Here is a 14,483-nt window from a genome sequence, read left to right on the forward strand (position 1 = left end):
CATACCTTGTCCAAGGTATTGCACTATTTCACGCTTTTCGGCAGCAGAGAGATCCTTTTTTTTTTCCATATTGCTTGAAACCTGTGGCCTGCTTAATAATGTGGAACGTCCTTCTTAAGTAGTTTTCCTTTGATTGTGCACACCTGGCAAACTAATTATCACAGGTGTCTGAGATTGATTACAATGATCCAAAGAGCCCTAAGACACAATACCATCCATGAGTTTAATTGAAAAACGAATAATTAAATGTTTATGACACTTAAATCCAATGTGCATAATAATTTGGAACACGGTGTAATAGACGACAACCTAAAAACGGACCATAGGGGAACAGAAACCCGACACAGTGCAATATACACAATATTATACAAAAGTAGAAAATCTTTATTAGATAGAATAGACATGATACAATGCAGAATAAAAAATGGACTATGAACAAAGGAAAAGCAGAGTGGTCAGAGGGAATAGACCAATGGCCTACAGAGACAATCACCTGGGTAAACGGAATACACTCAATAACCCACAATATAAGGCATACATAAAACACAAAGTAGAATATGCTCATTCATATGTACTGCAGTAAATTTGCCAGGGATGGAAGAATGAATATTGCACAATAAAACATGTGCCAGCTATGACACAAAGTCTGGGGATGATACATCCAAAAAGATAAAGGCAATCCAAACCAGAGCAACAACATGAATGTTAAATCAGCACATACCGTGAGACATTGTGGGGAGGGGGACCGGTGAACCAGGGACTGAAGACCGCCTTGACGCGCGTTTATTTTATCAATCTAAAATATGGTACGAAAACAATACTCTCTGTAGTTGCTATAATTTTGCTGTATCTGCAATGTGTATAAAAAGTAGCTATTTATTAAAAAAAATCATTGATTTTGTAATTAATTAAAAACACAAGTGAGTTTTTTATGAATGCAATAGAATTGCATTAAAAGAGTCTTCTGCTCTTTGTGAGGGACCATAGTATATCTTTATGTTCTCCTTGACATTTTGTGGAAGTGAATTTGCTTCCTACTCACATAAGAAAGATATAAGGAGACCTCTGATCACACTTTGTATTCCATCTTCTTGCTCACATCATTTGCTCTCCCCTATAAAAAAGAATAGTTAACAGAAAAAAATGCCTATTGGTGGAAGGTTGCCGAGCAAAAAAAAACAACAACAAAAAATGAATAAAACATAAAAGATAAAAAGTAACACTACTGCTATAACTGCTATATAAACTTTAAGGGCATGGTATTAGTATAGTATAGTATAGTATAGTATAGTATTAGTGGAGTATATGTAGTGTTTTTCTAAATTAAATATAAGTGGGCTATGGCCTTAGAAGCCTACAAATTGACTACTAACATCTGTTTTATAAAAAAAAATTATCCATCATTAGAGATCTCATCATTGGGATTGGAGCGCTTCTTTAATTATGAAGATCATTGTATTTGTATCCTTTTAGTTACCACATTTTGCAACATCCTTCTCACCTTATTTACTTAAGACAGATAATGAAGTGCAAACACTAATTTTCATATCTTATTGCTCCCTGGGGTTGTCCCAGCAATAAATGATCCGTGAGGTCTAGCTATACTAAAGTCCAGGCATTCTGGTTATCAATGTGAGAAATGAACTTTCTTGGAGATACAAGAATTTGCAAAGAAATATCCTAATTAGGTAAATTATTTCCCAAAACAGGATAAACGAATGAGTGAGTCCGTTCCATACTTCCCCTACCCGACTTTGGCATATGGATACGGTAAATGTTGGGAAGAGGTTAAAAGACGTTTTATATTTGCATTCAAATATTGCCGAGGTCTGTGCTGTACCAAATACTGTTAGCAGAGTTGAAAGGGCCTGTTCACATCAGTGTTTGGTTTCAGTTTATCGGTTCCGATAGTCGCCCATTATATTGTTTCTGTGAAAAAAACGGAAACCTACTGCAACGTAAGAATTACCATTGAAATCAATATTAATACAAATGGAAGCTATGGTTCCGTTCAGCTTTCCATTAATCGTTTCCTCCGGCGTAAAGGTTCAGCAGAGCCGATGAATGGAAACTAAACGCTGATGTGAACAGGCCCTTACAAACTTCTTGAACACTGATGCAAAATATATAGCCGCGCAATACAACTTTACAAGCAATTTATTTTCATAAGAATTTAATGGGTCAAATATATGACAACAACCTTCAAAAACCCTTTGCAAGTGGAAAAAATGAACAAATGGAGTGAAATACAATCTCCAAATTCCATATGCAGCAAACACAGATTAAAATCTCAAAAACTAATGAACATTCTACATATAGGCAAGCTATACGAATAACTTTACATGGAGGATAAAGGTATTTATATACAGTATCTAGCCTGTATGTAGAATGTATCCGCTTATACTCCAGAGGAACCATTGGGCAACCTCTGGACGATTTCCCAGGTGCGACTGCAACCTCTGTACCTCATATGTTTATGCCACTGAAAATGCACAAAGCAATGTTACTGCACAGGAATAATACTTATAGTGATGTCCCAGAACATGGATAATATACACAGTGATATCACACCACAAGCATAATAAACAGTGACGTCACAGTAGAGAGGTAATAAACATAGTGACATCACAGTAGAGGGGTAATAAACACAGTGACGTCACAATAGTGAGGTAATAAACACAGTGACGTCACAGTAGAGAGGTAATAAAACAAGTGATGTCATAGCACAGGGGGATGAACAAAAGTGAGGTTACAGCACAGGAATCATAGTCACAATGATGTCAAAGCGCAGGAATGATGTTCACAGTGATGCGACAGTACATGGATAATAGGAAAATACTTGGCTGCTAGCAGCACTCACATAACATGGAATATCTTGGGATGCAAAAATTCACCTTGTCCAAAAACAAAGCAAATTTCAGGCCTTCATGTCCAATGGAGAAATATCTGTGACAGCATCCTTATGGAAAAGGTACAGGCGCTTATTAACAAAGTCCCAAAGTTGACAAAGACTCCAGCGTCACTGCGTGGGTTGAAACATTGTATGCTTAACTTTGGGACTTTGGTAATAAACACCTGTACCTTTGCCTTGGATAATAAACACTGTGAACTAATAGAAATGGCTTCTTGCACACAGTGATATTCATTCACAATTGCATTATTACATGAAATCTGTCACAGGCAAAGTCCAATGATCCAGACATTTCCTTTTGCTTCCGTTTTGTGCATCTAGGAAAACATTTAAAAACAGCAGCCTGTCCATAACAAGCCCGGTCCCATAGATATAGAGCAACCGATCATATGGACTATGATCATATGGCTCAGATTTAGAGGAATTTGGACTAACTGAAAGTAAAATTTCTTTACTCTGCATCAGCAGGACCTGATCAAGTCTCATTATTAAAGGGGTACTCCATCTTACCCCATCAGGAGAACAAAGGTCTTCTAAGGGTTCCTGACCCCTGTTCTGCAAGTGAAGGCGGCGCTTAAATAGACAGCTGGCCGCACACGTGAATCGCTCTCTGTTTTAGACTATGGGAATTAGAGTTTTCCAGTTTCTCTAAATAAATCTTTATCACTTTATAAATTAAAAATTCAATCTACAACTTTCCAATCCACACTATGCTTCAATTTCTCAACAAGATATCTCTTCAAGATATTTGCTTGCTGTCAGTGAATGAGAACAATCCTGTACATACCTGGTTCAGCTTTCTGCTATGAAGTGTACACAATTGTATCCAGTCTTGACAATACTCTGTGAGCTAAACAGTCTAGACTCTAAACTGAAACATTGCACACAGTGATATCACAGTATGGGAATAATGTGCACAGTTACGCCACAGTGCAGGAATAATAAACATAGTGATGGCTAAGGACTAGGATGTAACAGCACAGAAATAATAAACACATCATTATAATACAAAGATGATTCTACTCCGTGCTTCAACAGAATGCAACTATGGCATAGAGCTTTACTGTATGAATAGTTCTAATATTTATCACCACAATAAATTCATCATCCCATTAAAATGCATTGAAAATCAAAATCTATATTTTTCTGTACTCTCTCTCTCTAAATATATGTATATATATATATATATATATATATATATATATATATATATATATACATATATATATATAATATATATAGTCCTTATAGTCCTGCAATACAAATATATTCATCCTTTGTTTCTTTATGCATAAGACTGATACATGGAATATGTACTTATACACTCTTCTGTACACATAGACATGAATCACTAGCCCAGCACAAGGAGTACGTGTGAAAATGCAGGCAGTCATCCTTCTCCCTCCCCTCCTCCACATCTCTTCATTCTCTTTTCTCACTGCCCGTTCCACCTTTCCCCTTCCACTTCTTTTGATTTCTCCTCTAAAAAATGTATTTTCTATTTTGTAATTAAAGATTATATTTTTGCTTCATCATTAAACTGGAACTAAACTTTCAGAAAGCTTTTGACATGTCATAGTGAAATGTCAGAAGTTTTGGTCAGTGGGTCCGAGCGCTGAGACCCCCACTGATCACTAAACCATAGCCGCAGAAGCACTGCGCAGCTTAGTTTCTGATCAGCTTTCCTTGGAGCGGTGTCCTGGCTCAATAGAGGTAAGCCGAACAGAAACTAAGTGGCACATTGCTCATCGCTTCTGCAGCTTCATTTTAGCGATCGGTGGGGGTCTCAGTATTCTTACTCCCACTGATGAAAAAACTTCTGACATGTCACTATGACATTTTAAAAGTTTAGTTATCCTTTAAGGTCAGTCATAAATTATTGTTATTTTGTAACTTAACCATATCTTATATATGCAATGACAATAGTCCTGGTCACAATGACCTTGTGTTTTCTTTTTATTACAGTCATTTGGATTGTTAGACTTACACATTTGTTGTTTGTCAGTTTCAAAATAACAATTTAAACTTGGTTTACACTCTGTGATATGCTTCTGACAATACTATTGAATCTGTAATAGTCGATTGTTAATGTTCCATTTTATTAAGTGTCTACGCCCAACAGGTTCAAAATGATGTGAGGTATGTAAGTGATAATCCCCAATTATTTGATATGCCGCTTAGATTGACTAACATTACTTTTAATCCTCTGTACGATACAAATGAATAGCTTATATAACACAATGTGCAGAAGTACAGAAGTGCTGAAGACATTAGACTCAAAATATCAAACACTAAATTTCACATGGTCTAATAAGTAATGAACATTATATTCATAGTCCTTACAGTGCTACTGTGTGGATAAGTCTTAAAATTGAGATGTACTATGCCATCTTTTCATTGAATTTAAGAGACAGTCATCTACATTGGGATATGCGTAATAATCTGTACATTATACCCAAAAAAGTGAAGGAAAGAAGGTAATATAGTGATTTAGTACAGATATTACATATTTTAAATATAAGTGATTATGAAAGATTTTGTCCTATTCCAGAACCTAAATAATGTACTTAAAGAAGCTCTGTCACCACATTATAAGTGCCTAATCTGATCGGTGCTATAATGTAGATAACAAAACTGTTTTTTATTTTGAAAAACGATCACTTTTGAGCAAGTTATGAGAAATTTAAAATTTATGCTAATTAGTTTCTTACCAAGTGGGGGTTGTAAAGGGAAGTGTATGACGCTGACCAATCAGCATCATACACTTCTCTCCATTCATGTCCATTTGTACTCAGCACAGTGTGATCTCCAGCCAGGACGCGATGTCTATTCACACTCCCGACACTTCGGTAAAGTTTGTGTGGGACTTACTCACACAGCACAGCGTGATCTCGCAAGGTCACCCACGCTGTGAATGACAGCACATGTGCTGTGTGAGTAAGTCCCACAAAAACTTTACCGAAGTGTCGGGAGTGTGAATAGACATCGTGTCCTGGCTGGAGGTGATGTCTATTCACTCTCAAGACACTTCAGTAAAGTTAATGTGGGTATATATGACAGCGAAGCGTGATCTCGCAAGGTCACGCTGTGCTGAGTACAAAAGGATATGAATGGAGAGAAGTGTATGACTCTGATTGATCAGCGTCATACACTTCTCTTTATAACATTCACTTGATCAAAAGTTTAAAAACGCCCAGTTCTCTATTAAGAAACTAATCAGCATAAATCTAAAATTGCTCATAACTTGCTCAAAAATTATCGTTTTTCAAATTAAAAACCACTGTTCTTATCTACATTACAGCGCCGATCAGATTATGTAGGAGATAGGGCACTTATAAACTGGTGACATAGCCCCTTTAATAGGCCTGAGTGATCTTATTGTCACGTTATTGAAATAACATAATACACTGACTGTACTTCTGTACACAATGTGTAGTCCTTAATATAGTTCTTATTATCTGTCTCAGTTTCACTGAAAAATGTTAAACTTAAATAAGTCCATGTTCTGACCTCACTGCATTTATGTACTGTCTCGCTTGACTTCATCATACCAAATAAACTTTCCCGACAGTCAAGGGGACCGGATGCATAACTTTCTGTTTCCACTTTTGGCTTGTGAAAGTGCAGTGTTCTGTGGCACATACTAAGGAAGGGCAAAAGTTAAGCAAACAGGTGGTAGACATGTGCATTGTGATTGTGTAGTGTTATTTTAGGGTACATACCAGTAGTGGCATGGCAAAAAACATGTTAATAAATATATTTTTTGCAGTGGTTTGGACATTATTGTAGGCAGTTTTATTAAAGAGAACATTTCAGAAAAAACATGTTTTTTAAATGTGATTCTTTAATGCTGAGGTATTTGCCACTGGATGATGCAGTTTAGGGGATGGATAGGGTATGTGCCAGTTCAGGACATAGGGCATACTGTTGGTAGAGCTCACTGCATTCTTTTTAAAGCAACAAAGCATGTGCTGAAAATTGCAAGGTAACATTGTGTGAACAGAATTTCTGAAAAAAAAATGAATATGTGTGAAAGTAGCGTTAGGATCATGCACATGGCAAAACTGTGTGCTTAGTTCCTGTACAGCAGCTTACTAGCCCCTACAGATCCATACTAAAGACTATAGGCACTCCATATGCTACCCTATGTTGCTTCCGTGAGGCACCATATTCTCCCATAGAATCAATGCTTCAAAAAATTATTACGAAAAAATGAAAAAATATTTAACGTCATTCAAAAATTGATAGATAGATTAAAGGGGAACTGTAGCATAACATGCCGTCCATTCAAACGAATAACCGACCATGCAATGCATGGATGCACTGGGTCCGTTAGATCTTACAGAGCGGCTCTCCTTTCTGGCTGATATAGGTGGGCCTTGAGTGGGGGGCCCCTTCTTCCCTACTATGACATCATTTTAATGAAAAGAACAGTTTTATAATTAGCTGGTTGCCTCCAACAAAAAACGGTGATAATCACTCAAACATTTTATAACAAAAAAATTAACTTTCTTTGTAAAATCATTACATTTACCGGTGCCTATAGTGTCAAAATGTTTGATATTTAATTGTCAACATTTGTTTCTATCATTCTTGACTTATCATTCATTTTTATTGAGTAAAGCCTAATTTCTTTTACCTCTGGGACAGGAAGTAGCAGATTTCTAAAATTACAAGAATATAAGTGTATAGTATGAGAGTACGTATTGGATGAAATCCCTGTGGTAGAGGATTTGGCTGTAGGAGTGTGAACATGTAGACTTGCACTCTCTCTCATGTCCTGAAGACTGTAACAGATCTCAGACAGTTAGAAAATGAGGCATCCAGGCTCTACACAAACATAGTGTCTGTCTCTGAACACACTACCTGTCTGTCTCAGCTATTTCTTCTCAGTAAGTCCGTCTCTGTTCATACACGGTGTATTGATGTAAGCACACACCCTACCCTCCATAATCACACACATTACTCTCTACACCAAAGCCTTGCATTCATTGAACACAGCCTTCTCTAAACACTGGGTACAAAGCACTCTACTGGTGTGCTATTGGTATAATGGAATACATTTAACAGACTCAATTCTCACAGTGAATACAAAAGAAAAGCATCATCTTAAGGCCTCATGCACATGGTAATGCTGTATTATGACCCTGTGGGCACATCAATCTCAGATAGCAAAACTTCACCATGGCCAGTACTGTAGTTTAGTATTCTAAACAGGTGCAGAACATAGTGAGGGTAGCAAACAAGTCATAATCATTCACCTTCTCCCTCCTCTTGGAGGCAGAATTGTCACCAACCTATACATTCACGTATTTATTTATTTATTTATTTATTTATGTCTTTGTTATGAAATTTGTTAAAAGTATTCAAGTAGTCATCGTTTTTTGAAAGCTATGAATATATAAATGGGCAGGTGTCCTGACACTGGTGACCAAGTTAGACACAATGCTGTGCTCAGCTTCAGTCCCTGGTGGCCTAATGACTCAGTATCTGCTATTCACTTATCTACCTCGGTCATCCAGCAATGCTACAGAGCTGTAAGAATACTGGGTATATAGCATCTATAGTCCCTCATCTACAAGAGTGTACAGGACCATATTAAGGTTGGTGGAGGCCACAGGGCAAATATTTTGGTGGAGGCCCCATCACACATCTGGATCCAAGACCACCTATCCCCTTTTAGCAGCTACAAAAAGGAGAGGTGGTCACACTTGTGCGTTGCCTTTTCCAGTGAAGGTAGGGGTCCCAGAGGAGTGCAGCGCTTCACTACCTAATTAAATGGTAGGTTGATAGATAGAATGATATAATTTGTCCTTGCTGGAGGCCTTCTATGTCCCCCAAGGTGGTGGAGGTCCCCGGGGCAAATGCCTCTTGAGCCTTTCCGATAATCCAGACATGTGCTTGTACATAACATAGTGCCAGAAAATGCGGCTGCTGTAGGACCCTTTGAGAGAGAGGGCCCAGCCCTGGTTGGTCCTATCCTCTATCCCCTTTGCCTCAGATACATTGCAAGGCAATTCACAAGTGACTATACATCAGACACAAAGCAAAGATAATAAAGATGTAATACAAGGACTGTTATTGGGGTTTTTTTTCGGTTGGGTCTACTGTCCTTATTAAGAAGATAGACAATGGACTTGATGGGTGCGAATGCTGTTTTTTTAGAATATTATTCACTTGATATCTGTCCACAAATGCAACCTTCCTAACAGTATTGGAGGGCAGATGTAGCACTTTCTGTTTCCTCTTGTGGTTTATGAAAAGTGTAATGCTCTGTGGCATATGCAAAGCAAGACAGAAGCAAAGCTTTCCTCACATAACTGTCCAAAACAACTCTTGCTTGGTCCTTTCTTATTTACATTAATACATTACATTTGCACCCTCACCAATTTTTGCTGTCATTTGTCAGTACAGGAAGAACAGAATGTCTTGACTGTCAGATTATGGCCAAACAGCACAGCAGGGGGGTTCTTGTGATTTAACCCTCAAGGCAGGAAAGTCAGCTGTGCAGCTGTCTCCTTTGCCTACATGCAGTGCTGGTGTTTTTGATTTTAAGATTAGTTTTTTTATATAAATGATTGTGAAAATCCAAAAAATCACCAAACATTCTTAAAAAATATGTTTAACCTAAAAACTACATTTAAATAATAAGACATTTTCTGATGACACATTCTCTTTAATTGGCACACCACTGTTTAAATGTTTTATCATATTACTAATACTTTAATTAGTTTAAAGTAATTGTTGGGGGGAAAAGGTGGATAAATAGTTGATGCATAGAAGAATGTAAAAAAGAAAAAACGTTGGCTCATCTGTAGTGACACTAGAATGCTCAGCATGCCTAGAGTTGTGTGGATCACATATGTCATCCTCTGGCTGACAGGTATACTAAGATTTGTAGCTCCACAATGATTGGAGCCTTGCTTGATACTACAGGCTGAAAGTGCCCCCTATTAGCACTACAGAACAACTGTAGTATATAGCACATTCTCTCATGAGAGGTTATTTACACTGTTAATAGAGTACAGCGAGTATAATTTTTGTTAATGTATTCTACATAGTAATATCATGCATTGTAATTATTAGAGTTAACATAAAATAAATGCTTACCCTCTGTAGCATAAATATATTTACAAGTACATCATGGATGATCAGCTACGTGTTGCTGACTGCTTAATATCAGAGGTGGACATTGGACCCACAGTCATGCATGAATAAATGTCCTGTTGTGCTCTCAATGTCACAAACATCTTCACACTCAGTAATGTTCCAAAACAATTATATGCAATGTATATTCCTGCTAATGATGGTTAGTGAAGTACAAATATTTTTTTCTGATACAACGGATACAAAATATTTATGTCGATTCTATGTTCTGTCACAGTACTGCAATACAAAATGTTCTACTCATAGGAAAAAACCTTGATCTATCTATCTATCTATCTATCTATCTATCTATCTATCTATCTATCTATCTATCTATCTATCTATCTATCTATCTATCTATCTATCTAATATACAAAAATGTCGTTAGCACTCTGCGAACACTTATGCCACCTAAACACTATAAAGAAATAAATATGTATTGCTGCTGAATCTACTTCCATTGGTTAGGTTCTAAGCGCACATATTGATCAAATTGTGTGAGCCCACATGTCATGACAAGGCGACCTCTATAAGGTGGGTCCAGTGGCGGATTAAGTAAACCATGGGCCCTGGGCTGTTCCACAAGCTTGGGCCCCCTTGTCCACCACCGCCCTGCCACGTCATGTCTATATTAAACACCACCTTTCTGTGTGAGCATTGACAAATGAGTGCTACGATTCCCCTTGTCAAAGGGCTGTGTCCCTACACACTGACAGTCTTCAACCATCGCTGACAGTATCACACTGTGTAGGGACACATCCTCCTGACAAGGGGAATGGTAACACGCATTTGTCTATTAGTCCTGGGTACACAAAGACTTTATGTGGAATACAAGGATTTCCGATAACAGACATGTCAGGAGAGGTGACAGATAAATGCAATGACTCACAGGTGATGTCTTCACTGATAGGTCGTTCTCTTTTCTTCTCCATCTGACACAGACCGCTATGGCGACTTCTCCTGATGACTGCAGTTTCCTGATGAGAAATCTTTTCCCCTTGATTCTGTAGCCATTTTCAGCGTCTATAGCAACATAAAAATTCAGAAATAAACACCATAAATTGTCTTATACCCCAGACCCCTAAGCAAATTAAGACCCAGGCCCATACATTAACTCAAACCAATAAATTCAGTCCCCAAGAGGTAACTAAACTTTTAAAAAACATTTGGCGTGTCATAGTGAGAGTGATATGTCAGAAGTTTTGATTGATGGGGGTCCCAGCATTGAGACCACCACCGATCACTAAAACAAAGCAGCAGGAGTGCTCGGGTGAGCTCTGTTCCACTTAATTTCTGATTGTCTTTCCTCGTCGCGGTGTACGGACTCATAGACTTTCTGTTGTGCCCATAGACCGCATGCTCGGCTATCAGAGGAAAGACGATCAGAAACAAAGTGGCTCCTCACTCACCTGAGCGCTTCTGCCACTTTGTTTCAGCGATTGGTGGGGTCTCAGTGCCCAGACCCCCACCGATTAGAACATTTGACATGTCACTATGACATGTAATTTTTTTAAAAAAGTTTCGTTAGTTACCCTTTAAGCAGTCAGACACCCCTCCCCAGTGCATCTGACTGACTGCTGAGTGCCCTATGGGAGGGTCTAAGTGTCTGACACTTAGGGCGGATTTACACGAGCGTGTGCGTTTTGCGCACACAAAAAATGCGGCGTTTTGCGCGCGCAAAAGGCACTTAACAGCTCCGTGTGTCATCACCATATGATGCGCGGCTGCGTGCCTTTCGCGCACCCGCCATCATTATGACACTCTGTTTGTATGTTTGTAGCACCTGGTGCTTTTCTGTTTGCAATCATAGTTATACTGCTGTTGAGCAAATCACGCACGTCCCACGGAGGTGCCTCCGTGTGGCATGCGTGATTTTCACGCACCCATTGACTTCAATGGGTGCGTGATGCGCAAAAAACGCAGAAATATAGGACATGTCGTCAGTTTTATGCAGCAGACTCACGCTGCGCAAAAATCACTGACAGTCTGCACTGCCCCATATACTTGCATAGGTCCGTGCGAGGCGCGTGAAAAGCACGCGCGTTGCACGGACAAATTACACGTTCGTGTAAATCCGCCCTTATGGCTCTTGGGGGGGGGGAAGGAGTTATTCCCCTATAGAACCCTGAACAGTCAATCAAACGCTCTGACCCCCCCCTGCAGAATAATAACTACTGAGGGCTCCATGTGGGAGATTATACTGCAGGGGGGGTTCTGAGCATCTGACTTACTGCAGAGGGCTCTATGGGTGGGAAATTATTTTGCACACAAAAAATGTGAGATTAAACACCCTATATACAATTCACACTAACACCAAACACTATATATTCAAACCACACACACTATATAGACTTACATTATAGACACTATAAACACAGCACACACTATATACACAGCACACACTATATACACAGCACACACTATATACACCACACACACTATATAGACTTACATTATGACACACATAAACACACACACACTACATAGACTTACATTATAGACACTATATACACAGCACACACTATATACACAGCACACACTATATAGACTTACATTATGACACACACACACACTACATAGACTTACATTATAGACACAGCACACACTATATACACAGCACACACTATATACACAGCACACACTATATAGACTTACATTATGACACACACACACACACACACACACACACATAAACACACACACACTACATAGACTTACATTATAGACACTATATACACAGCACACACTATATACACAGCACACACTATATAGACTTACATTATGACACACACACACACACACACACATAAACACACACACACACACACTACATAGACTTACATTATAGACACTATATACACAGCACACACTATATACACAGCACACACTATATACACAGCACACACTATATACACAGCACACACTATATAGACTTACATTATGACACACACACACACACACACACACACACACACACACACACACACTACATAGACTTACATTATAGACACTATATACACAGCACACACTATATAGACTTACATTAACTAACACACACACACTTACCAGTATCTTCCTCTGCGGTGCTTGTCTCTGGCAGCCTCCAGGACCTTAATCATGTGACTGTGACGTCACCACAGGTCCTTCACCCTCTAGTTTCAGTTTTGCCGTTATCAGGCAGCTGCTGGAGGTTTAGACAGGAGGGACAGTGCACAGCAGCACAGAGGAGCAGACTGTCAGGGAGACTCCAGCACCTGCCCATCACAATCTCTGACAGTCTGCTCTCTACAGCTGATGTGCTGTGCCCCTGTTCCCTGGCCGCAATTGACTCCCCCTGCACATTCCCCCCGCCTCTAGAATGCGGCCGGCAGCAGCAGCCCTGGAGAGTTTTGTTTCACTTGTGTGCGGTGTGGGAAGCTATGGGCCCCCCTGCAAGCCTTGGGCCCCGGGCGACCGCCCGAAACGCCCATATGGGGATCCGCCACTGGGTGGGTCCCTATGTTGCTTGTACCCCCAGAACTGGGACTAGGCCTACATATACCTGGGGATAGTAGATACCAGCATTAAACTAATTAAAATCACCCAGGGCAGAATGCGAGCAGTGCAAGAACAATATAGGCAGTCAACCCCACATATATGCAATACATAAGAGACAACAAAATTTGATCAGCAAATTCCAACAAAATGAAACAATTAAACATTATCTATCTATCTATCTATCTATCTATCTATCTATCTATCTATCTATCTATCTATCTATCTATCTATCTATCTATCTATCTATCTATCTATCTATCTCATTGTCCAGAGCATAGAAGGAATTTTTTATGAGAGCATCCACATTTTCTCCTGGCTCCCAAGACATCTCCTCAGGACCAAAACCCTTCCAATCTACCAGGTAGAAAGAAGGTCTTCACTCCTATCTTCTTGTGGTCCAGGATCTCCTTTACCTCGAAGAGATCTGAAGCACCACTGGGAGTAATTGCAGAGCCAGGAGAATTACTGTATCGGTTCGGGACTACAGGCTTCAAGAGGGACACATGGAACGAGTTGGGAATCTTGTGAGAAGCCGTAGCTTGTAAGACACAGGGTGGATTTGTTGTAGAATCTCAAAAGGGACCAAGAAATTTAGGAGCGCATTTGTAGGAGGGGATTTTCAGACAAATATTTTTTTAAGATAACCAGACTTTGACTCCGGGAAGAAATTAAGGATAAATTCTTCTCTTGCTATCGGCATATTTCTTCATGCGATCCACTTCCTGCAGGATCGGGGACTTGGTTTGCTGCCAGATTTGAAGATAGAGTCCAAAAGAAGAATTGGCTTCAAGCACTTGAGATGTAGCCGGTACAGGAAGAGTAACATGTGGATGTTGGCTGTAAACAAAGAATGGAGAAGAAGCAGTAGACTCACTCGTGATTATTTTAA

General features: G+C 39.2%; 1 protein-coding gene and 1 long non-coding RNA gene across 3 annotated transcripts in view; one reads left to right on the forward strand and one right to left on the reverse strand.

The window, feature by feature from the left end:
* The window catches only part of LOC142749496 (uncharacterized), a 34,509-nt gene extending 24,418 nt beyond the window's left edge, over positions 1–10,091 (reverse strand). The window contains exon 1 of one of the 2 annotated variants that reach the window (XR_012882424.1): positions 10,022–10,091. This is a non-coding gene — a long non-coding RNA (uncharacterized LOC142749496). Of the gene's footprint in view, positions 1–1,042; positions 1,116–10,021 lie in introns of those variants that run through there. The other variant, XR_012882425.1, reaches the window with a different exon arrangement.
* ADM2 (adrenomedullin 2) overlaps positions 1–14,483 on the forward strand; it is a 38,123-nt gene that overhangs the window by 18,410 nt on the left and 5,230 nt on the right. The window lies entirely within an intron of this gene.

This window comes from Rhinoderma darwinii, chromosome 3 (genome assembly GCF_050947455.1).
Source record: "Rhinoderma darwinii isolate aRhiDar2 chromosome 3, aRhiDar2.hap1, whole genome shotgun sequence".
NCBI lineage: Eukaryota > Metazoa > Chordata > Amphibia > Anura > Rhinodermatidae > Rhinoderma > Rhinoderma darwinii.